Raw genomic sequence first — 24,138 nt, 5'->3', positions numbered from 1 at the left:
ACTCACAAAAGCAATCTCCATTTAGTCCTATGAAAACGCTCTTTAGCATAGTAATGTCTGTCCATAAAATTGTTTAAGGTCATACCGTAAAATAATACATTCTAGATGGGATTCTTCTGGCATTACAATAGAAAGTTCTTTCTTCTGAAGTGTATGCTCTTTATGTCAGTGGATTTGTTTACTGGAGTACTTTTTATGATACAGATTTAAGAATTTAGTCCAGCATACATAGTGGAGCTTTTGTCTAGCTCTACAAAGAATCTGGCTTGTGTTTTCCTACCTGTAGGCCAAGATTTACTCTTGTTGCTTCTTCTAACCTGCCTTTGAAAACTTGTACATGACATTTTGCAGGTTTTTTTAATTGACAATTAAAAAAGATTTTAATTGTAACTCACATTTGTTCTTTGTGATAAAATTCAAAAGGTTAAATCACATCTTTGATGTGAGGGCTAAGCTGTGTCTTTGATCTGTAAATAGGGGCAGTAAAGCTGAAAAAGCCTCACCTGTGTTTGTGAGTAATTACTATACGTTAATCTGAATTCAAGTCTAAAATTCATATTGCTCTATTAGCATATCAAAGCCTTTCAGAGTAAGATATTATTTGACTAGGAGTTAACTATTTGAGATGAGCCTGCAGGATGCTGGCAAAGTCATATTGCAAATGTAAACAAAAGAAACCCTAACCAGAAAATCTCCCCAATATGTACAATAAAAAGAGAATGCTTTGGGTTAGAAAGACAGATGCCAGAATTAATCTGTTTTTATGGCATTGGAATTCATAAAAGTTAACAGCTGGAATCTTGAAATATAGTCAATATAAAATCACATTTATAGGGCATTGGATTAAGTTGAGTTTATATATTCAAATGCCAAATGTGTGTATAGATGTATAAAGATTGTTATTAGACCATGTTGGGTTTTTTTGCAGCACAGGTCAAATGAAAAAAAGAAAAAAGAATGACAGAGCTACATATCAATGTCTGATGTTTACTGGAGATAAGATGTTCAATGTTTTGTTACTTAGTTTGGGTCCACATCTTTCTTACTCCAGATGGCTATTATGACTTTAGAATGTAAATTAAAATTTCACTATCCAGTATGTTTTGAGTAAAAGAATTGTAGGAAGAAAGGATATATAGTTAAAACCACTTCAGACTGCAGAGTGAACTGGATCTATATTGCCAGCTCCAGACTTAGAAGTCAAGGGTACTGAGGTGATGATGATGACCTGATTCAGTCATCTCCGCAAAAATAATGTCATAGAATCACAGAATGGCAGGGGTTGGAAGGGACCTTTAGAGATCATCTCGTCCAACTCCCCTACAGAAGCAAGTCCACCTAGATAGCATGTGTTTTGGTGAGGTAATGGAGTGGTGGTCCTTGATTGAGCCACCCCTTGATTGGGAGTGATGTTGACTGCCAGGCAAAGCTTCCTTTCAGTGTTTACTGTTGAGTGTTGTCAGTTGCGTCTATAGAGGATTGTGAAACTCTACCTGTCTTCTGTGTATAAGGAACCGAGATCTCCACTTTGAAATGATGAAATCCATTTTCAGAACTGAATGTCTAAAATCTAGTGTGGTAATGCTGAGTATCGTGGTACCTGAGAAAGTGTCTTGGAAAATCTGGACCTAAGTTGACATTGGGAGCTATGGGAATTAATATTATAGATTCATGAAAATATATATTGCTGGTCACTGAAAGCATAATTGCTTTTTAAGTCAGTGTCTTAAATGAAGAAGCCTAAATGTTGAATAAAATCAGCTTGACATGGAAGAGATTCAGTTCCTTTCTGCAACATGGCTAGTCTTCTTATAAAATGACTCCCCACTATTGAATGTTACGGAGAAGCAGTAATGGACATATATCACTCTTCTGAGAATCATGACAATATATTAAACTGTCATAAATTTCTAAAAAATAAAATTAAACAAAAGGATCAAATCAATTGCACAATGTTTCAAAATGCCATAAACCTGCCAAACTTAAATAAAAGTTAAAATAAAAAAAGAAGAAGAGTCTGATTCACTACTTGAAATGTGGACTGTTTTCTTTGTCCTCTGTGAGTTACGACTTCTTGTGCGGGTTATTTGCAGTTCTTTGTAAGTCTATAGATTAGGCATTTCAAGTTCTTTTTATCAACTGTCCTGAGAGATTTTACTATGAAGATGCAGAGAAAAAAAAAAAAAAAAAGTGAAACCTGCTTCTGTAAGAATAATCAATTTTTCACTTAGACAAACTTTAACTCCTATATACTTTTTCCAGATGCCTGCTAAATACAGTTATGTGCCTCAGTTTGATAAAGCTTTGAGTAATAATATATGGAAAGTGTACGTGAAAATCTTATCCAAACATAATAATCAGAAGCTGCTTATCTACTGTGTATAATAAAGTGTCTTCCAAGGAAATGGATTGATTTTGCATTTTTGCTCACACAAGTTTCAGCTTAGCAAAATGTCTATAATTGGTCTTCAGCTGATCTTCAGTGAGTTTTAATTCTCCACGTTGCTACCCCAGTTTTATGCTCACATTTCTTTACTAATGTCAACATATAAAGGAAACATTATGAGAGAAGGAAGAATTAACTAGAAGAATTTAAAATTAGAGAAACTGACTTTGCAAAAGGGACTTATAAATTATGTATGGAGCCAAAAACAGTTCAAGAATGGTTAACTGCACATTAAAGTAAATGGTTCTGCCACTTCAGAGGTTCATTAGTTGAGATGTTAAGAGTTATTACACAGGACATCAAACTGTAATTCCTTGCCTAGAACTAGAAAAACCTAGATCTATGACAAATGAAGTAACAGGTCTTTTATGTGTTTATTTTTTCTTTTATTTCAGGAATGTTGATTAAATAGTATTGGATGAATCATTTTAATTTTCTTCATACTTAATGAAATTTGGTTACAAGGTAAAATATGTGAGTGGAAATAACTTTACCTCAGCAGTAACACAAAGTTCATGAGAGCATATACAGTGAGCAACAGCTCAGCTGCCATGTGTAAACTTAGAGACTACCATTTTCTCCATATCTTTACGTCTTCAATTTAAAATATGCAAGAGCCTTTTCATTCCTTTCTGAGACAGCGCTGCCTATTGCACACCAGAAAAATAACCTAACCTCATTAAATACAGAGAAACCAATGTTTCAGCGTTGGTTCTTGGGACTAACTCATAAAATATTTCCAAAGTCTTATAATTAAGATGATTTTCTTGCATTTTATATCTCATAGTCACTGTCAATATTAATATTTAAAGTGGATAATGTAACTGGAACGCATATGAAAGATGTGAAGGAGTACCTTGACTCTTTTAAGGCATTTTGCATATATTCACCTCTATAACAGTTTACCAGAATGGATTACTGATCTGGAGAGGGTAAGAAATTGCATAGTTCCTGCTAAACCAGTCTATATGAATCCATAATCTGGGCCAGAATTTTGACTGGCTGAGCTCTGATACTCTGTTTCTTAGTTGGAAGGATGCTATTAGCTTCAAACAGCTTCACTTTGATCATACGTAAAAGGATTTTGGTTTTGAGACTGTTCTTTCGCACTGTGAAGTACCGTTCAGAGCTGTGTTTCTGAAACATCGTGTTAGCATTCTTCAGAGAGTCATTAGGTTTTGAAAATGGAATTAAATTTCTTTATTTATGTCTAATTTTCACCTTTTTTGTATAAACTTTTCCTATTAACTACTGTTGCAAAATTATCTACTTTTGTATGAATGGATCATCTCTCTCTGTCCTGTTCAACATTCCTCTCTAAAGTCATAATTACAGGGTATATTCTTATCATCATCATCCTGTACTATGTCTTTTGTCTTTATCTTTAAAAAATTTAATCCTTTATATCAGTCCCACCTATTATTTATTTATTTCAGACACAAAACTTCTATCTACAGACTTTCATTCTTGTATAACCTAGTAGATTGTATGCCCTGGTAGTACCTCTGCTTTTCTTTCTATTTAAAGCAGTATGGGGAAGATCTTTTAGTTTAAGTCACTAAAACCATCTCCTTGCCTTTCATCTAATCCTTTCTTCCTATTTATTTCACTGCAGCATTTATAGAATGCTATTTATAGAATGCATTTATAGAATGCTGCAGTTCCAAAAGCTACAGTAAGATTTCCAAAGTTTCTTCAGCTGAACCCTATTGTACAATTCTTTTTGTTCTCAAATGAGGATGGGATGAGGATCTGGATTTCCAGTTTGACAAAAAGTAGATATGGGTTTTTTTTTCCCAGTCTGGATATTATGTGTAGAAAAAGAGTGAGGTAGGTTTTTTAGCTAACTTAAGTAAAGATTATTGTGCATTTTTTCATTTATAATAGCTGTGATTTGCATATGTACAAATTACTTATTACTTATCACATTAACATCAAATTGGTTACGAAAAATGAGATGGTGCTGTTAGATTTAGTGCCATGTATCATCCAGCTTTATATACAGAGCAATTTTATGCAGTCAGCAAAATGATACTAATGCCTTCATTTTTTTTTCATCACTTATGACTTATAGATTTTCATTTCTACCAACATAATTAATATTGAAGCTCCAGCATCAATTTTAGAGCTTGCTCAGACTTTATGCTAAAATTCTACTTAATTACTTTTAGTTATGCTATTTTATACTAACCTATTTCAGTAGGTGTTTTGGGGTTAAGACTTGCAACTGTGATAAACCTGGAAGTAAACTTTACTAAATTTATGAAGATGCTTGCAATCTCAACTTTTTAATGATGCCTACAAATATCAGCAGCTGAGCTAAATTTTGTTACAAATGTCAAGACATTATTTTTATGAGAAGATTACTGAACATCAGTCATCTCTTATAGCTCTGTATTTGAAGAGACGCTGAACATCAGCCATCTCTTATAGCTCTGTATTTGAAGAGACACATATTTTAAAAGAATCTTAATTTACTTAAAAGACAAGCTTAGCAGGTTGATTCATTTGCTGACCCACTCAAATATTTCAAGGTATTTTCATGGCATTAACTTTTTGGACAGTATTCCATTTTTAACGTGATCTCAATCCATCCTAATGTAAAGTTAAAATTTGTGAAGTTATCAGAAGAAACAAGATTCTAGAGAGCCTGAGAGCACATTCTCAATGCCCAGGTAGATACTTTACAGGATACACCTACTTTCTCTTACTGTTGGAAGTTTCAGTATCAGAGGCTAGTTGGAAGATGTCCAAACTCTTTAAACAAGGAAATCTCCATTTCCTCACAACTGTTGTGTCTCTCACCTTTCTCTCTGTTTTCTTTTTAATCACCCTGACAGTGGAGAGGTGCTCCAAACAAGATACTCTTGGAGTAATACTCCCTGTTCTACTCTAACCTTGCCCTTTTTTTACTGCAGCTGACAAAGACAGTTTTACCTGAGCCCTTCATACTTAGGGCAGAAAAATGTGTCCTTACCTTCCTTTCTAAGAAGCCTTAAGCTCATGGTGATCTTCAGAAATATTTGTGCAAATACTAGATATTCACATTGAAGTAGATGCATCTGTGACAGCAGTGAACTTTTTGCTTATAAAAAAGAATTTAAGCACTGGAAGTGCCTTCAGTTTTTGCAGACTGTTGAAGGCATTTACTGATAATTCAAAAATCAGGTCTGTTCTGGCAGGGGAGTTGGACTAGATGATCTCTCGAGGTCTCTTCCAAATTTAAGATTCTGTGATTGCCTAAGAATAAGAATTGTTTTTTTGCATCTCTTTTAATAAGGTTGCTGTGTTACAGATATAATATTACTTCTAAACAGGAGAGGAAACATTTGCAGAAATTAACTGAAAAATTAATTTGGTACTATTTTGTGAAGACAAAGATGTGCATATCAAAACACTTGCAGGCCCCAAACTCTATATCTTTGGGCTTATCAGGCTTTTTCATGTACAAATATATCTGCAACATCTTTAATTTCTACCTGTAATCTATTTACTTGAAAAAAAGTAATCCTAAAATACAGTCTACTTTGAACATGTTAGTCTGTAAAAATGGCAATGAGAAAGTCCATTGTGAATAATTTACATATCAAACACATTCTGTTTGCAAGTAAAGGATGCTTGTCAGTTTTCCAAATGGCAGCTCTGCAGACACCACCAGACATCATGAGAATTATTTTTATGCCACTAATCATCCCCAGCAGTAGAAGTTTGCAATTAGGACTTTAAAATCTTTTTAAGCATAGGATTATTACATCTGACTTCATCTATAAGTTTATTACCTCTATAGATCCCTATATTAGTCCTTAGTAAGTGAAAATGCTTTCAGATCTGCAAAGCTATTTTAGCAAGGAGTGAAGCATCCTTCAGATGTGCCTCAGCCTTTCTACTGACTTTTGGAAGAGCTTAGCTCATTGCCTTAAATTTAGTGCTGAACTCTTATATAGCTGATGTTGGGTGAAACGTCAGTCTTGGATGACTTATGTGCTCTGAGTTCTTCATGTGAATATAAGGAACGTCTACCTGATGAATCAGAAGGTACTGGTTTTGGACAGGTAGCTTGCAGAGAAGAATCTCCAGAAGGAAAAAAGGTTGATATATTATTCAGGTTTATTGTAACTGAGGCCACACTGCAGAGATAGCCTCTTGCTGCTCTCTCTTATGTGAGAGTAAAGCTAGATCTACTAGTAAAAGCCCATTTAACATTCTTTAGATTGCCAAATGCTGTTACATGAAATATAGGTCAATAGTGAACAAGTATTGGTAAAATGACCTTAGATTTATGAATGCTACAGAGGAAGTTCTGTAAAACATTAAGTCGTTACAGATTTACTTGCTATGCATGGATATCTGGCTAAGTCTAATTATATCAGTTCAAGGAAAAAAATAACATAATCTAAATCACCTGTCACATTGTCTAATTATGTTTGTCTAAAATCAGTATTATTCCTTCAGAGTTTTTATGGGGCAATAGTCTTTTTCACAAAATAATGGGTTTTTTTCTCTCTTTTTCTATAGTTTTCAATAATTAGAGATATTGTTTCAGTATTAATTCTCCATTTATTACTGCTGTTGTTACCCTCAGGTGATATGTTCCAATTAATTAATTTAATTTCAATATTTAATTAAATATTTTGGCATCTCTTTGGCAAGGAATGATGAGTAGGGCAGTCAAAATTTTGATCACTCACATAAGTTTGTCATGGGTTAGGTCAGGACAGACCAAAAATACACATTACTTACTATGCAGTGACAGGAACCATGTGAAGGAGTTTTTCAGTATTTATTGACTCTGTGACAGAAAGATTATTAATATGTAGAAAAATGTAGTAGCAGAAAAATGGTTACTTCTAATTTCCCTTTACTGGTTTGATGGAATGGTGGTTTTTGGAGGTAAGGAAGAGTAGGATACTGAGCCAGTAAGCTCTGGAAGAGTATGGTCAGTAGGTTGAGGGAGGTTCTCCTCCCCCTCTACTCTGCCTTGACACAGCCCCATTTTTGAAAGCAGAATGACCCCACTAATTCATACAGAGAGAATATTGGTAACACTTATTCTGTATAAATTCTATATGCATAGACACACATAATTTGGGAAGAAAAGGATAAACAACATCCACAGTATTTCCCTCATTTGTTAAGCTTGTTGTAGAAGGAGATCAAGATAGTTAAGCAGGATCTGCCCTTCATGAAACCATACTGACTGGGCCTGGTCACCTAACTGTCTCATATGTGCCGTGTAATGACACTCAAGGTGGTCTGCTCAATAACCTTCTCTGGCATGGAGATCCAGTTGACAGGCTTTTAGTTCCCCAGATACTCATTCTGACTCTTCTTGTAGATGGATGTCACATTTGCTACCTTCCAGTCAACTGGGACCTCCTTTATTTACCAGAACTGCTGATTAAAGATGAAGAGTGGCTTAGTGAGCACTTCCACCAGCTCCTTCAGTACCTTTGGTGGATCCCATCTAGCTTCATAGACTTGTGTGTGTTTAAGAGACATAGCAGGTCACTAGCCACTTCACCATATGGGAGTTTCATCAGAGCTTTTTCTTCCAGCTCGGAGAGCTGGGTACCTGAAGAGCCATTGGTCCTACCATTAAAGACTGAGGTAAAGGAGGCATTAAGTACTTCAGCCTTTTCCTCATCCTTTGGCATTGTTTCCCCTTGTACTCAATAAAGGAGATATAATCTCCTTGGCCCTCGTTTTGTTGCTGTTGTATTTATAGAAATACTTTTTTTTGTCTTTTCTGGTAGTAGTCAGATTAAATTCTCGTTGGGCTTTGTCCTCTCTAATTTTCTCCTTCATAACCTGACAGCATTCTTGTATTTCTTTTGAGTTGCCTGCCCCTTCTTCCTTCCAGATTGTGCACTCATGACTTTTCACAAGTCCAATGAAGTATGATCTCACCTGCAGACGAAGAAACAGGTTTGTTAGAGGATGCTACTTCTTCAGAACAGAGTCTTTATTCACCCTAACAATACCATTTTAAATGCAGAGCCTTGCTTCAGAATGAGAAAAAATAATGAGCTGAGTTCGTACTCTCCTGCACAGAGTTCTATAAAAAGTCATATCATAAAGCTTGCTATAAATAATCTACTCCTGTTATCAATCAGCTTTCAGCAGGACAGGTACATTCCCAGTCTTTACTCCACTGGATCACTTCATAGCATGCTGAGAATTCACTTCTTGTTTGCGGGATCTCAGCCTGTGTTCTATCATTTCAGCACTTTGCATTGTGACAGACTTGTGATTTAATGGTGTAGAGTGCTAAGGAGAAAAGATGACTTTTACTTGATAAAAAACTACAGAGACATATTTTCACCTGGGAAACTATGGAAACTATTGTAGAGTTGCTTTCCTGATGAATCAAAGAGGATAAGATTTGGAAGTACAATCTTTATTATTTTCCTCATTCTAAACTTGCCCTTAAAAAGAGTAGGGAGATTCTGGTTAGAAACAATACCCATTCTTGCCAGTCACACTCAAGGCCCAAATTTCTGAAACAACATTTACATACCAGAAATCCTTCATTGTCTTGTCCTTCACTTCTTCCCATACTGATCTCATGTTTCTTCAGGTCCATATTTTTCCCATAAATCCTCACTTCCCTTCCTTTGGGAAACAAATCCTGCAACTGTAAGGAAGATCCTTGATATTTTTGGAGGTCTGGTGGAGTCAACTGGAAAGATGGCTATTGGACATGTACTTTTTGCCATTCTCTTACTTGTTTACTTCTAAGAGTGTTCCTGAATTAAGAACAACTATAATATGATGAAGTAAAAGTAGGAGTTGCTATAGTGAATGATATATTATTTTATATTATTATAAGGCAGATATTTTTTTTCATGGTATCTTTTACCTTTACTGATGAGGCTTTTATCCACCACAATGAATGAGAAATTACAGGCCTGCAATGTTGATGTAAAAAACAAAAAGCTTACTTATCTCTTGACATGACTTCAGAATTTATTTAATTGTTGCTTATAATAGTTTCCAGTGAAAGATAAATGGAATCAAAAGAACTTGATTGTTCTATAGACAGATCACAGAATCAGAGAATCACAGAATGGTAGGCTGGAAGGGATGTCTACCTCACCATCCACCCATCCAGGCCACACTGCCTGAGCTTTCTGTTGAGGATGTTATGGGAGATAGTGTCAAAAGCCTTGTTGAAATCAAGGTAGGTGACATCCACTACTTTTCCCTCCTCTACCCTGAAAGCTGCTCTATGGATAGGGATTCTTATTCAATGTCTGTTAAAATCATTCCAGAGGGAATCAGAAAACAGCTGTAGGTATGACAATGATCTAGCTAGGTTTTATCATGGTAAAAATAAATTTTATCTGCATTACAAAATTTTAACAGAAGATCTAACAGAGACTTGGCAATAGACTTATGACTTACACTGAGATGTGCTTTCTTTGTTATCAATTTTCATAAGAGATGCAACTGCTTACCACCAACTCAATTACAGCTAAACACATGTTTAAACCCAAATTCACCTTTTGTGATGACACACATGCAAAATGGGAAAGCTGCAGCTTTAAAGATGACTGAATCCTTTTCCAACATGTTTCTGAGACAAAGCTTTATTAGTCTTAACATAATATCTCAAAAACTGTATAATCCCTGATGTATATGAGTGAAAGTGTATAAATCTTTTCAAATTACAGATTTTACCTTCTAAATCTGAAGTCCATGGGGAAATTGACAATTTTCCTTTCAATTCAATATACTTGAAATACTTCTTTTTAGATCTTCTGCATAGACTAACGGAGACCTTCCAGAGTTGATAGCTGGATTGCATCAGACATGATACACATCCAGCTGTGAATACTGCCACATTCAAGCCAGAAAAATACTTCAGGTAAGATACTACTGGAGATAACAGTGCAAATGTGCAGTATAAACTTTTGCAATTCCACCTATCTGGTCATATGCTGAATTACAGCTCCAGAAAATCTGATTTCTTTCTTTTCTTTTCTCTCACTTGTTACAAGTTAGTTTGCAGATGTTGCTGGAGAATAGAGAAAAAATGTTGGGTTCATAAAATTAATGGAAAACAGCTAAACAAGGGGGATATCCCTGCTTGGTTTTGAAATTATTTTAAGAGCAATTTTTCACAGCGTTAAGCTAGCTTCACGTTTGTTGTCATTATCAAGTGGATTTCCAGAAGTTCATAATGACAGATTTGCGTTTTAATATCCAGGTCAATTTATCGTGAAGATAGAGGCATCTTTCTTGAGTCTGTTTTTATGATGAGATGACTGATTGTCCTTTCTGACTAATGGGAGAGTGAGTGGAGAGAGTGGGCGGCTGTGCTGCAAACCAATAATCATATGTAGAGTAGCTACTGATATAGAAACTTTTATCATTAGCTTCCGTCTTTGTCTATCTCTGCCTTATAAATTTTTGCAGCTAACAAAGCTGTGATTATACTCAATAGAAATATTAAACTTCAGACCTGAGAGAGGTTAAAGGAGAAGAAAATTAATGAGAAACAATTTTGTAGAGAATAGAAGGGATAGGATTTTCTGTCTCTTTCTACTCTTATCGTGTTTTTTTTTTTCTCTCTGCCTCCAACCCCTCCTTGCATTCCCTGTTGGTGATATGGTACTGAGTTACCTTTGTTTAATCAACAGTCTGATGTGGTAGCTCTCACCAGACTGATTCTTCATATCTCAGACTGTCTGGAGCCTACTTCCATCAAGCAGTGTCTTTGTACTTAACACCTTAATGGTCCTGAGGCGAGAGAGAAATAGCAGTTCTTTGAAAGGAGAATAATTACATCCAGACACACAAATGCATTTGGTGCCAGATTTTGTTACCTCAAATAAGCAAAATTAAAACAAATGTCTTCTCTTCTACAATTACAGTGCTTGTCTCTTTCTAGGAGGTTTAGAACAAATGGATTAGGAGACACTAATGACCTAATCCTGTGCCCTTTAAATCCGAGATAATTTTGCCATTGACTTCAATAGGAAAAAAAAAAAAAAGGCAGGATGGAAAAATCTCTTGAAATAAGTTATTCTCTTTGTTTGGAATTACTGAGTTTTCACCAGACAGAAGTTGCCAAAGAAAGTATTTAGAAGGTGATGAGTCACCATATCTTTATGTGCAAATATTTAGTGTTAGCTCTACTTATTGTATGACATTTTCTAAAGTGACTGTCGATTTCAGTGAGCCAACTCAGCCACTTCCCATGGACATAATTTACCTCTCATAAAGTGATTAGATGTTCATGTATTTGTGGTGTGCACCCAGAAATTAGTCCCAATCACTAGTAGCAAAATTTTGACAGTTCATATTAGCTAAAACTGTATTTTATAAGTGTTGACCAAGACCAGAGATTGTTCCACCATAAGCATAGTTATGCTTGTATCCAAGTAGAAAAATTTTCTTACACATGCCTTTGGAATTAAAAAAATATAGACTATGCATATACTCATCAAACAATAATTTGAACTAACTAAACTGTTCTGTTCAAGACATTATGTATTTACATTCTTCTGGAGATATGAGGTTTAAGCTTCCTCACCAGAGAGCATATATATACCTGCCTTTTCTCACTCCTGAAAGCAGAGAAGCACCTGAAACTCCTTCACTGGGAAACCAATTGCATTCACATTCAGCCTTGTGCTCTCTGGAATAAGAATTGCTGTTCTTGCTACCCTAGTATATCAGTCAGGTTCTTATCCCAAAATATTTGAGCACTGTGTGAGTGGAGTGTGAGCACTGGCCTGTGACTGTCCACACTGTTTAATTACTAGCTTGCCCTCTTGCATGGTTTTAGCTGATGGTGTCTAATAGCCTCCCATCACTTCTTCAAGAACAATTGGGGCAATAACTTCTCCCATAAGCAATGGAAGAGACTTCCCTGTTTTTAGATAAATGTACTTAATCTATACCACACCATGTGGCAACAGGTAAAAGGACTCTCTACAGCTTGCTTTATTTGCTAGTCTACATGTTGTCCCTTTGTCTCAGATACCTACCATTCCCTGGTAATTTCCTTATTAGGAACTGTAAATTAAAAAAGGAGCTGAAAATAAAGAATTCAGCAGTGTTTTCAGCCTTCATGTCTTGTAAACATGGTTTCATGCTTGCTGGATCTGTGTCAATGACCACCAACTATAATACAGCAAAATCTCTCCTGAGTTCCAGGGTCATTCTGTTTACTGTCTGTGCTGCAGGATGTTGATGTAGAAGAAATAAAGCACAGAGTTTAACAAGAAGTGGAGTCTCCACCCAATTTGAATGAGAATTGCTATGGGTTATGTTCTTTTTAAACCTCCAGCAGATTTAAGTGGCAATAAACAACTTTATGTGCAATTTATCCAAACATATTTTTATTTGCAATAATAAAAAAAGAATAACCAACAAAAGAAAAATGGAATCATCACATATGAAAACAAGTGTATAAAATATTCTCAAAAAGAGAAAAAAAATGGTGCTTATGAAATACGTTACATACCAGTCATTTGAAAGGAATGAATACCTCCAAATAACCTGTGCATTGCTATGAGACAAAACATATTTATCTTAATTCAAAGTCTCATTACTTAGAATGACTAATTTGTATCTGAGACAAAGTTATTAATTATGGAGCCATATAAATTATGTGTAAGAATGGAGGTTATGCCCTGGCCATTTTTTTAATTTATCTCCACAAAGTAGCATGGTGGTATTGGGAAAGAAGATGTGCAATATTACTTAAATACCATGACAATACAGAAGAACAAGTTATACATGGTAAGCTTTAAATTTTTAGTGAATAAAAAGTACTGACAGCATTGCATCATGACCATTTCCATAACGGAACCAAGATAACAGATGAACAGCAAGCAGTAAATGGTGCAAAGTCCTTCAGAAAGCTTTTAATTCCTTATCATACAGTATAATCATCCATGGGCAACATTGCTACTTTTTGCAACTGGGTTGCAAATAACCTCACCAGGCAGATGATGATGTCAGATTACTTACTTTTTCTTGATTTTACATGGAAAATCATACTGCTTTACCAGGTATATTTCCTGGATTTACAGCATTAGAAAAAGAAAATTTCTTACTGCAACAGTTTGTAGTTTTTCATTAAAGGCAGCAGGCAGGTTAATAACAACTGCAGATTTTCACTCTACTTTTTCCTCATTTTTCTATTTTAAAATAATCCTTTGAATAAGGATTATCTTAATTCAAAGCTGCTGCTCCCATCTTAGAGAATTAGGCCAATAATTTTTCTCCTAGTTGTCCATTTACAATTGTACACAAATCAGAGGTAGGCCTGAAATGTCTCCCTTTCATTAAAATACCTTTACTTTGAAATTCGTACCAGTGAGTTTCTAAGGGAGATTAGGATATTTTACAGGTATCTTTTAATTGAAATAGTGAACCCACATACAGTTGTTGAATACTAAAGGAGCTCCAGGAAGATGTGTCTGTTCCTTCTATATCTCTCCGCTACCGACTTCTCAAAGAAAAGTTATGGTATTGAGCTTTCAGCATTTGTGATCAACAGTAGCTGGCAGGCTCATAAAATAATGTTTATACAGCATGTAAATAAACTGTGAAATTCCTATCTGTGAATATTAAGTTTATCTGAATTAAAAATCTCATTGGAAAATCTTGTGGAAAAAAGAAATCTGTCATAAGATATTGAGGAGAGAGATCCCCGAGCCACCATTTGTTGTAGTTGGGAGACTATTCAGGGAAAGCATTTTCTTATGCTTTTTTTTTTTCATTATGCTTTATTCATAGTACTAGTTTCTGTTTTTGACTGTTGTTGGAAATATGTCTCTGAGCTAGAAGAGTCTTGGGTTAATACCTAGTATGACAGACTTTATAGTCTTAGACAATAAACCTCTGTGGGAGAGATTGATATGGATTTTATATGAGAATTGTCTCTGTCATTGCTCTTACCTTCTTCTTAATTACATTGCATTAAATCTAATGAAGTACGCATGACTGTAGTGTGAGATGAAAATAAGTCCTAATATCATTGTATTGTATCTTAGAAGTCCCAAATTTTGCTGTTTCCATTAGTAAAATGCCAATAAAACAATGCTTTGTTTTCACAAACTAGAGTTTTTATACACCTGGTGGTGTAGATCCTCATCTGATACAAAATAACTATAGTCTATTTAGGTACTGCTATGGTTTAAAGTGAAGTGGAAAAGCACAAAGTGTCAACACTAAACTCAAACTCATACTTTTGGGGAATAGTAGAATTCTGCTTAATCAGTGAATTGATACAGTAACTCCTTGAGAATGAAGGCATATCTACTCTCTGTTATCTATGCTTCACAATATTTTCTTGCTAAAGGAATAAGGTTTGGAGTATTGGATCCAACTTGGAAACCCTGTGCTTTTTCTATAAAACTTCCAACTATCACTTCAAATAGTGTTACATGTGCTATCTGATTCATCTCTAGCTCCACACTTCAAAATTTTGGATGTGGTACTGGGTCAGTAAAACTGACATAGTACCAAAATTTCTTATCTAGAAATGCTCACCTACTAGTATCACACATTAATTACAGTAGATTCTTAAATAAATAATTAAAAAAGTCAGATCTTCTAAAATCATAGGATAATTTGGGTTGCAAGAGACCTCTGAAAGTCATCTAGTCTAACCTCTTTTAAATAAGTAGGAATGCCTTCCACTAGAGCCCCATGCAACCTAACTTCGAAGATTTCCAGGATGAGATATTCACCACGTCTTCGAGTAACTTGTGCTAGTGTTTCACAACCCTTATTGTGAAAAATTTCTTCATTACATCTAATCCAAATCTACCTTCTTTTGAACCATTATCCTTTGTCCTTTGCAGCAGGCCCTACTAATATTTCTCTCCATCTTCCTTATAAGTCTTCTGCGAATACTTAAAGGCCACACTAATACTTCCCCAGAGCTTTCTCTTCTCCAGGCTGAGTAACCTCAGCTCTCTAAGCTTTTCCTCATAGAAGAAGTGTTCCACCCCTCTGATAATTTTTGTATCCTCTTCTGGAACCACTCCAACAGGTCCTGTGCTGAGGACTCCAGAGCTCGATGCAGTACTACAGGGGTGGAAGTCTCTGGAGAGTGGAATTTGGGGCAGAATCACCTCTCAACCTGTTGGCCACAGTGCTTGTGATGCAGCCCAGATTACACAGAGGTTGGCTTCTAGGCCACAAGTACATAATGACAGCTTATGTCCAGTTTTTCATCCACCAGTCAGCAAACTCCTTCTCTGCAGGGCTGCTCCAGATCCCTTCACTCCTCAGTCTGTATTAATACAAGGGATTGCCCTGACCTATGTGTAGGGCCTTGCACTTGACCTTGTTGGACTTCATGAGGTTCACATGGACCCACCTCTTGTCTTCATCTCTGGATGGCATCACATCTCACAGATGTGTCAGCCACCCTTAGCCTCACCCATTTTAGGTGAGGCACCCATTTAGCGTCAGTGAGATACACATTCAGAAAAGCAATTTGCCTACATTCTCTCCAGAATAGCCTTAAAAGTCTTTTCTTAATCAACATAAAACGATTTTTTTAAACTAATAGGAGCATTTTATTTATTAATTTTCTAAAAAAGCCAAGCACTACTTTTGTCAACCATTTCTGAATAATATTTGGATTAACCCAGCCAATAACTTTACATTTCTTCCAACAGCTTCCTTCCTTTAAGAGACAATTGGTTAAAAACTAATAATTCTTTTAGCTATTTAACATGCCATATATATAATGTCAAAATGGCAATATGAGAGCTAGGGAAATTAATACCAGTTGAACATGGAGCTTGTTCTATCTTGAGACTAAAGTGGGATTACTGTTTAATAGGATTGAGGAGATAAGTGCTTCTATTCTGACCTCAGCTTTATTGAGTCTATATGTAGACATGCAACCAATGAAGGCAACAGAAGTGGATTGAATAAATACTCAGAAAGTGACTCATGACTTAGTCTTCCATGCAGAAACAGAGATTTTGCTTGTCTTCAAAGACTACACTTCGTGTCATGGTGGTTGTGCTTGAATCTATAAAATTATTAAAAAGATCAGTTTGGTCAGTGTTTGGACAGATGGTGCTCACATACCCAATCCATGATGTATTTGCAGGAGAGCTAAAGTTAAACTGCTTTTTTGCATTTGCAATCACATTCTGTACTTTACTGACAGCAGCTTTAATTGGAAAAGCTTCAGCTTTTATCCTAGCTGATATTACCTTCTCTATAAGATGGGTACATTTTGCAATTAATTTTTCTCTGTGGACTATATTATAGTGTAAGTAATAATCAAACAAACCTTAACAGCTCCTACCCCAATGCAAAGACAGAAATCACAGTGGTAGATTCTGAACTGAGCAGTTTCATTTATACTGTGCAGTACAGGATATTTACAATTCTACTTCGAATTTTTTAGTGGGAAAAATATTTGTTATTTATTTTGGCACTATAAGTGGGATAGCTGTGAATGTGATTTTCCACAGCAATTTTGCATAAGAAGATTTTTTTAGCACAGGTTTTAGGAAACCAGAGTGAAGAATGTGGCATACATTAAAAACCATATTTGAGTTTCTGTGCTCTAATTTAATCTTAAAATTAATTTTGTTGAAGGCATTGGATGAATATCATTCCTCCACTTTTATGCACCAGAGGGGAAAGAGGATTTCTCAACTTACACTTTGTTTGAATTCTAAACTCATACGCAAAGAGACCTTCAATTTATCTAAGGGCAGTAGAGATGGAGGAAATGGAATGAAACAATTGCCTATGGAAAGTTTAATTATAACCTCCCTACATTTAGAAATGAGACCCTGCACACTGAGGGTACACACTGAGGGTATCTTTAGCTCCTATGATTTGAGATTTAACCCTTTGAAGTAATTTTTCTACAAGACCTCATCCATGGGGTGAGATTTTTAAAATTATGCATGAATATATCCTGGTAAAATGAAACTTAATTTGGATCATTACACACCTTGCGAAATTCTATCCTTCGAGTTTTTGCTAGATCCCTGATGGAATGATGTAAAAAGTGGCACATACTCAGTAAAATAAATGTGTATTGAACTTTATGTCAACAAATGCTGGCATTGCTTCTTCATTTGAATTACATTTATGATAAAAGTGTTGCTAGTATGGGTCCTAAACAAGCAGCATTTTCATAAGAAGTCATTACACTTGAAGGCCTGTATTTTGGCCATCTGAAACTGAGTATATAAAAATGGTAGTACGGGATGCCACTTCTTTGTTTAAAAAATACAGCATATTGCATATGTTTATTCAACATAGAATCATAAAATCACAGAATCACTTACGATGGAAAAGATCTTAAAATCACCGAGTCCAACCATGTATAAAAAAATGTGTAACCATATGTAACCATATGTAAAAAAAAGTGTACAAATTACACGTATTGCAAAAACACTGCATACACTTTCATGTGCTTCTGTGCGCTTTTTAACAGCTACTTCTCAATTGCAGAGCTCTAGACTCCAAATTTTGTAAATTTAGCTTTATGGGAGTCTAAATCACTTTTCTTAAAGACCTTCATTGTGCAATTAATAAAGGCTAATCAAAAAGCTTCCTCTGCACTCTGCAATGTCAGTGCTCTGTGCCATGAAAATGAACTGTGGTGCCACAGAATCAAATGCTATTTAATTAGGGAGGAAACAAAGATTTGTTTTGGCTCCAGTGTTTCTGTAGAGTGGTAAACACATCATTAGAATACAAGTTTGAATTGTAAGACTGATTTGAGAGTGAAATCGGTTTTAGACTGTTGTCAATTCTTGTTTCTGTTTTTAAGCATGCAGGTCAAAAAAAGGAATCCTGTTGTCTTTAAAGACCCTTTAGTCTGGACTTTACTGTAGACAACTCTCCAACACAAAGCAAGTCTCTTGGATGTTGATGCTAGAGTAAAATATCATAGCTGTTTGGCTATTCTCTGCTTTATTTTCATTTTGGCATGGAGAAGCAGCCATTATGAACTCTGGTTTTATGATGAGTCTAGATAGTTTTGTGTATTTATTGATTTTGATCATTTTTAACTATACTACAATCCCTATCTTACTATTATTGTGTTGACAGTTGCAATTTCATACTCTATAAAACATTTGACAGTGTAGCAGTTTTACACACTGTTATGATAAATCCTTCCTGTTACACTTGTTAATATACAGAAAGCCAGCAGGAATTATCCAGGTGAAAGTATCCTTGACATGGATCCTCATTCTTAAATACTGGTTTTGAAAAGGATGTTTTAAGCAAACTAGGGTTACCAATCCCATTATGAAGAAACACATATGCTTTTTCAGTTTATAGTGGCTTTAATACACTTCGGAATAAATCTGAGTGAGAATTCAAGAAGCCAGTGTGGTACTAACAGGATGAGGGACTAAGGAATTATTTAAGATCATAAAAGGACTTTCCAATGGGTAAGAGAGAAAGTCATGAGCTACACTCTCAGATCCAAGTGTCACTTAGGTTCTCAACCCTAAGCGCCACTTGCTTTGCTCACATTGTTCTGGACAATTGATGAGAAAAGCAGAGACTGAACAGCTTACTGGTAACCTTAATTTCCTCACTTTTTCTTTAATCCCACACTTAAATTTTCACAAACCATTTTGCCAAGACACTTAACACAACTATGACTACAACATTATAGAGTTACAAAAACCCCATACTATTCAAGTACACGATCATCTGAGATGATTAAATTGCATTGCTTGATGGGTGCATTTATTTTCCTTTCTCATAAATCAGGACTCAAACCTCAAACCTTAAATTCTCTGCTGCTGCAAAAAAAAAAACCCTTTTCCATTAACACAGTTCTGCAAATTTTAAAAAAAACCAAATAATAAGGTTTAAGCAAATACTTCCTAAGACAACAGCTTTTTATTTTTCAGTGGAACATTCAGAGCAATAATTGTCTGTTTTACTATCCATGAGCCTCAATAGCCAGTAGATTTATATTTTATTAACACCCCATTACCTTCAATTGTAAAATAATTTTTTTCTTTTTTCTTTTTTTCTCTGAAATGATGTGCTCTGACTACTAAGTGAATTCAAATAGCTACCATAGAAAGAAATATAATTATGGAGCAGGATTTGCAGTAGTCAACAAATTGCACAGCTCATTCCCACTCTTTTCCAACTTGTCTTGCTTTCACCCTTGATTAAAGTGGAGACAACCCAATTCCATTTTCAATAATTCTATCAGAATAGCAAGGTATGAAAGGTTGTCAGAGTCAGCACATTATGTAGTTAGGCTTACTCATATGTAGACTGAGGATGCTGATGTCAACTCTAAGGTGGACTGTGAGGTTCAATAGGGAATTTAAGATTTGAGATTGGGATTCTGGTCCATCCTGTGACCTAAAGGAAAATTGAAGTTTGGGAAAACATTTCTGGTCTTCAGGGGATGTATTTGGCTTTGGTGAATTTCTGAGCTTAACTGCAGTGCTCTCTGACATGGGTAACTGAACGAAAATAAGATTATTAACATATATAATGCTAATGACAGAACATTGCTCGTAATCTTTACAATGAACTGAGTTTTACCCACTTGAATTGAAATTTTCAAAAAGAGCCAGAGATTTTGTGGTATATTCATAACATTTCCAAGATCCACTAAAGATTTCTGTTCTCACTTGTGTGATTTCACACAAGTTGCAATATGATTAGAGGGAAAAGAAAATAATTTTCAAAGGCTGGTTCTCAGAACAAAATTGATTATTGGCCAAAGAATGTTCAAACTGAAGGAAGTTAAATTAGTTTATACTAGCTATTATACAAAATTATAGATTACAAAAACAAGTACAGCTGTAGGACACTTGTGAATCTTAGAGAGTAGACACCTGAAAGTCTCCCAAAGAGTAGGTAAGTGAAGTAAAATATAACTCAAAGGAAAGGTTGAATCTCCATCTTTCTTGAGTATTTAATATTCCATTTCTATAAAGCACCTTGGCATTCTTTAGGCAAATTGTAAACAATTTTTTTTTTATCAAAATCCATGACACTGAGTGGAAAAAAAGAAGGATAACAAAAATCCACAAAAAGAACAAAAGACAGTTCCTTGTCTTCATGAGTTTTCTATTGTGACATCTTCCTGTGGAGACTGAGTCATTCATTTGGACAACCAGTGAAAATCCAGCAAGAGGTGAACACAGAGCTCTCAGTTTGCATGTTTTCATTTAGTACTAAAGCGACTTCAGGTCACTAGTTTGTTCAATTTTCTAGCAGATTACAAAGGCACAAGGTCACATTCATGCTGAATCATTTTATCCATTGATATAATTCATTTTTGTTTCATATTTTCTAATTTTATGTAATGCTTGGAGGTTCTCAGTGATTTTCTACCTCAATTTCCCTTATTACAAACCAGTAATCAGTCATATAGGAGGAATATGGCATGTGGATGTTTGTTGCACAGGTTATGGTACCCTAGAAGAATTTCTAAATCTTTCAGTTAGGCAAGATACTACCAAGCTATCTTTAGCAAAAAATTGAAGGTATTTGAAAGTAAGGATTGTTTTAATGGTAACAAAAGAAAAATATTAGAGTTCTTTGATGAAAGCAATTTCCATCTGACTTCTTGTCTTCTCTGTAATAAAATCTTTCACATTCCGTTACTGAGCCCGGTCTTTGGAAAGCCACTATGGCATGAGGTGTTGTGAATGTGGTTGTTCAGTATAGGGTCTTTGAGAAGTATGTAGCCACCAGCAGGGAACACAAACATGTTGCCAGAAGTTTTATGTAGCAATATACCTGAAGGAAAATGGACATTTGACCCACCCAGACTTTGTTTATGTGAAACTGTAAGCTGCATGAGGCTCAGACATGGGCCTCAGATGCAGGCCTCAGTCTTTAGCTATATCAGACAGTGAATAGTGGCCTGAAGAATAGTCAAGGATGAGTTGCTTATTAGAATGTAGATATGAAGGCAGCTGTGTGTGTGGGAAAGTTTAGTGTAAGTTTAGAATAGAAATTAGATAGATGAGGAATTAGGTAAAAGAATGCAGAAACTGCTACTATCAAGATCCTAACATAGTTAAGCTTAACAAATCATATTCTGCTATTAGGTACATGAACAGAGCATGATAGACTGAGCTATCCAATCATAATAGAATACATCATGTAGTTAGAAAAGTATAACATACGTAATGTGATTGAATGCTAGAATAAACGGCTTCTGCATTGATCATATTTGTCTGATGCATGGTCTGTGAATCCTGTCTTGCAAGGTGGTCCCTGCATTTTTATGTTTAGGGATCAGTTCCTAAGTAAGCTTTTTATTTTGATATGCAAGTTGCAACTGAAATGTCTTGAAATTTATTTTCCAGGTGAGTTTTGTGGTAATCCGAATGCAGGTGTATCTGGGTCCAGGCTGGAGGTGAATGAGCTTTGTTTCCTTAGCATGGCTTTTACCTAACCACGAAAGACACAGAAGAGTGAGTTTTTCCACCAATCCATTTACTTTATTCCAAAGAAGTTTTCATTATTCCAGACTTGGTGATATATGGGGAAGAACTTGAGTGTGCATATTTTACAAAAAGATTAAACTTTTCTTTACAAATAATCCCACACAGTTTGCATGAAGTATAGGCACTTTATCTAAAGAAAGACTATTTTTATGTAATGTTGCCATCTCCAGATTCCAAAGCTTCATAACACAGTTAATATACCAAATAGCTATACTAGTACACTCTCAGTATGCACTTAAGAATAACACACAATGCACACTTGAGTGCTTCCATTGGATTTTTATGTATTATTTTTATATGGATTGCCAGCATAGCAAATTCAAGCCCCAAGCACATTCATATTGTTTATTGCAAGCATATTCTGTAAGTAGAAAAAATAATTCAAAATAGAATGTTGTAGCTTTCACATTACTGATAACCAAAACTTCCTTGGGTCAAAGACAATCTTGGACGTGTTTTCACCACTAACAATTGCTCTTTAGCACCAGAAGCAGTTGAATGTATTGAATTTATAGTGTGACATTCTCACTGTCTGTCTCCTCAACCCAGCCTCGTGTAATTTAAAGGAAAGTCATTTATTCTCCAGTGAGTCCTCTGTCAGAGCATTGTGAAAGCTTTCAAAGGCATCATTTAAACAGGGCATCCATCACACACCGTCAGACTCCTTAGCCTGGTGAGGATTTTCACACTGTTGTGCCTGGGATGTAAACAAAGATAATGCATTTGATTTTTTTCTATTGATCTTCTTTACTGTGAGAGCATGGCGAGACAAAGAGGACTTTCCAAATCTGAACAGCCTGCCAGAGCACGCAGTTCTGCTTCCATCAAGCAATGGACCCTCTTTCCTTCCAGACTTTTCTATCTGTTTGGTAATATTTTTTCTGTGGCTGGTTCTGCAGTGATTAATGATAGGTCAAGATTAGGAGGTAACCTGATATCGCTCAACTCAAATACAGCAGAAATGTTCTCTGGCTAGTGTGATTGTCACAGAGTCACAGGAGTCTCCCTGAAAGGTCATTTATAACATTCATTCAAGAGTGGATGGAATGATCTGAAAATTGGTAGCTTCATGAATCCTATTCTCCGTCTTTGATGAGGGATTCTTACAATAAAGGTTGCTTATTGTGATCTGTTATAAGCTTCACAGACACATCAGATAGTTCACATAAGCACAGTTTAGTGAACAGTAAAGATATCTCCATTTCCTTCTGAAATAAGTTCTGTAGATTTTTCTCTCATTCATCTTTCAACGAAAATAGAAGTAGAAAGCTTGAACTGAATCATCAACAACTTGCTTCAAACTTATGTTAGGCATCAAACACTAAAGTCTGCTGAAATACTTTGAGCTGGTATGACTGTTGTGCAATCAAATAACAACTGTATATGCACATGCTGGAGTACAACCTCTGTGGTGGTACACAGTAAGGTTTTGACCACACATTTATTAAATTTATGTCATGTTTGGACTTAAGATCCAAGTCCCTTAATTGTTCTAAATCAGTACAGTTGCACTGATGTCAGGGAAGCTAGACTGCCTAACTTTCCTTGAAAATATGTTAAAACCACATTATCTCTTAAGCTTCTTAAATGTTCAATTTTGAATTTTTTTTCATATCTTTAATGTATTTTTTCTTAGCAGCATGATGAGGACATGCTGATGCACATTGAAAAAGTCTTTCAAAACTTTGGAAACAGAAAACATCTTAGGCAAACTCATTAGGGGGTTGTTCCTTCCACTTCAAATAGTCTCATTATAACAAATAGATGAAGTGAAAACAGGGGAGCTTTGAGCAAGTGGAAGAATTTAGCAGGGAAAATACAAAGCTCTTTAGTTTACCTCAGATGTTAGCCAGCACAGGGTTACAAGCCACAGGGGAGAGGTTTTGTTTTCCAGCAGATTTGTCTATTTGAGGGGTTATAAGTTTATTTCTTTGTATGCATAATACATTGTGGCTTTTGAAACCTTTAGCAAACAGTCATTTAATATATAGCTTCTCACAATTGTCTTTGATTTTTGGCAGTATTGCAATGGGATTTTAATGTAAAAATGGACATAGAAGAGGCCTCATGTCTTTTTTGCACATCATATTACTCTGCTGCCAGTGGAGATCATAACATAACATAATAACATCAGTGTAGGACATAGCTTATTTTTGAGGACTGATGAAAAATGCTGAGAAGGTATTAATATAAAAACAGTTTGTAGCTGTTAGCAAGCTAGAAGTACTGTAGGGT

This window comes from Colius striatus, chromosome 1 (genome assembly GCF_028858725.1).
Source record: "Colius striatus isolate bColStr4 chromosome 1, bColStr4.1.hap1, whole genome shotgun sequence".
NCBI classification, from domain to species: domain Eukaryota; kingdom Metazoa; phylum Chordata; class Aves; order Coliiformes; family Coliidae; genus Colius; species Colius striatus.
The sequence above is the reverse complement of the archived record's forward strand: the minus strand, read 5'-3'. Positions refer to the sequence as shown.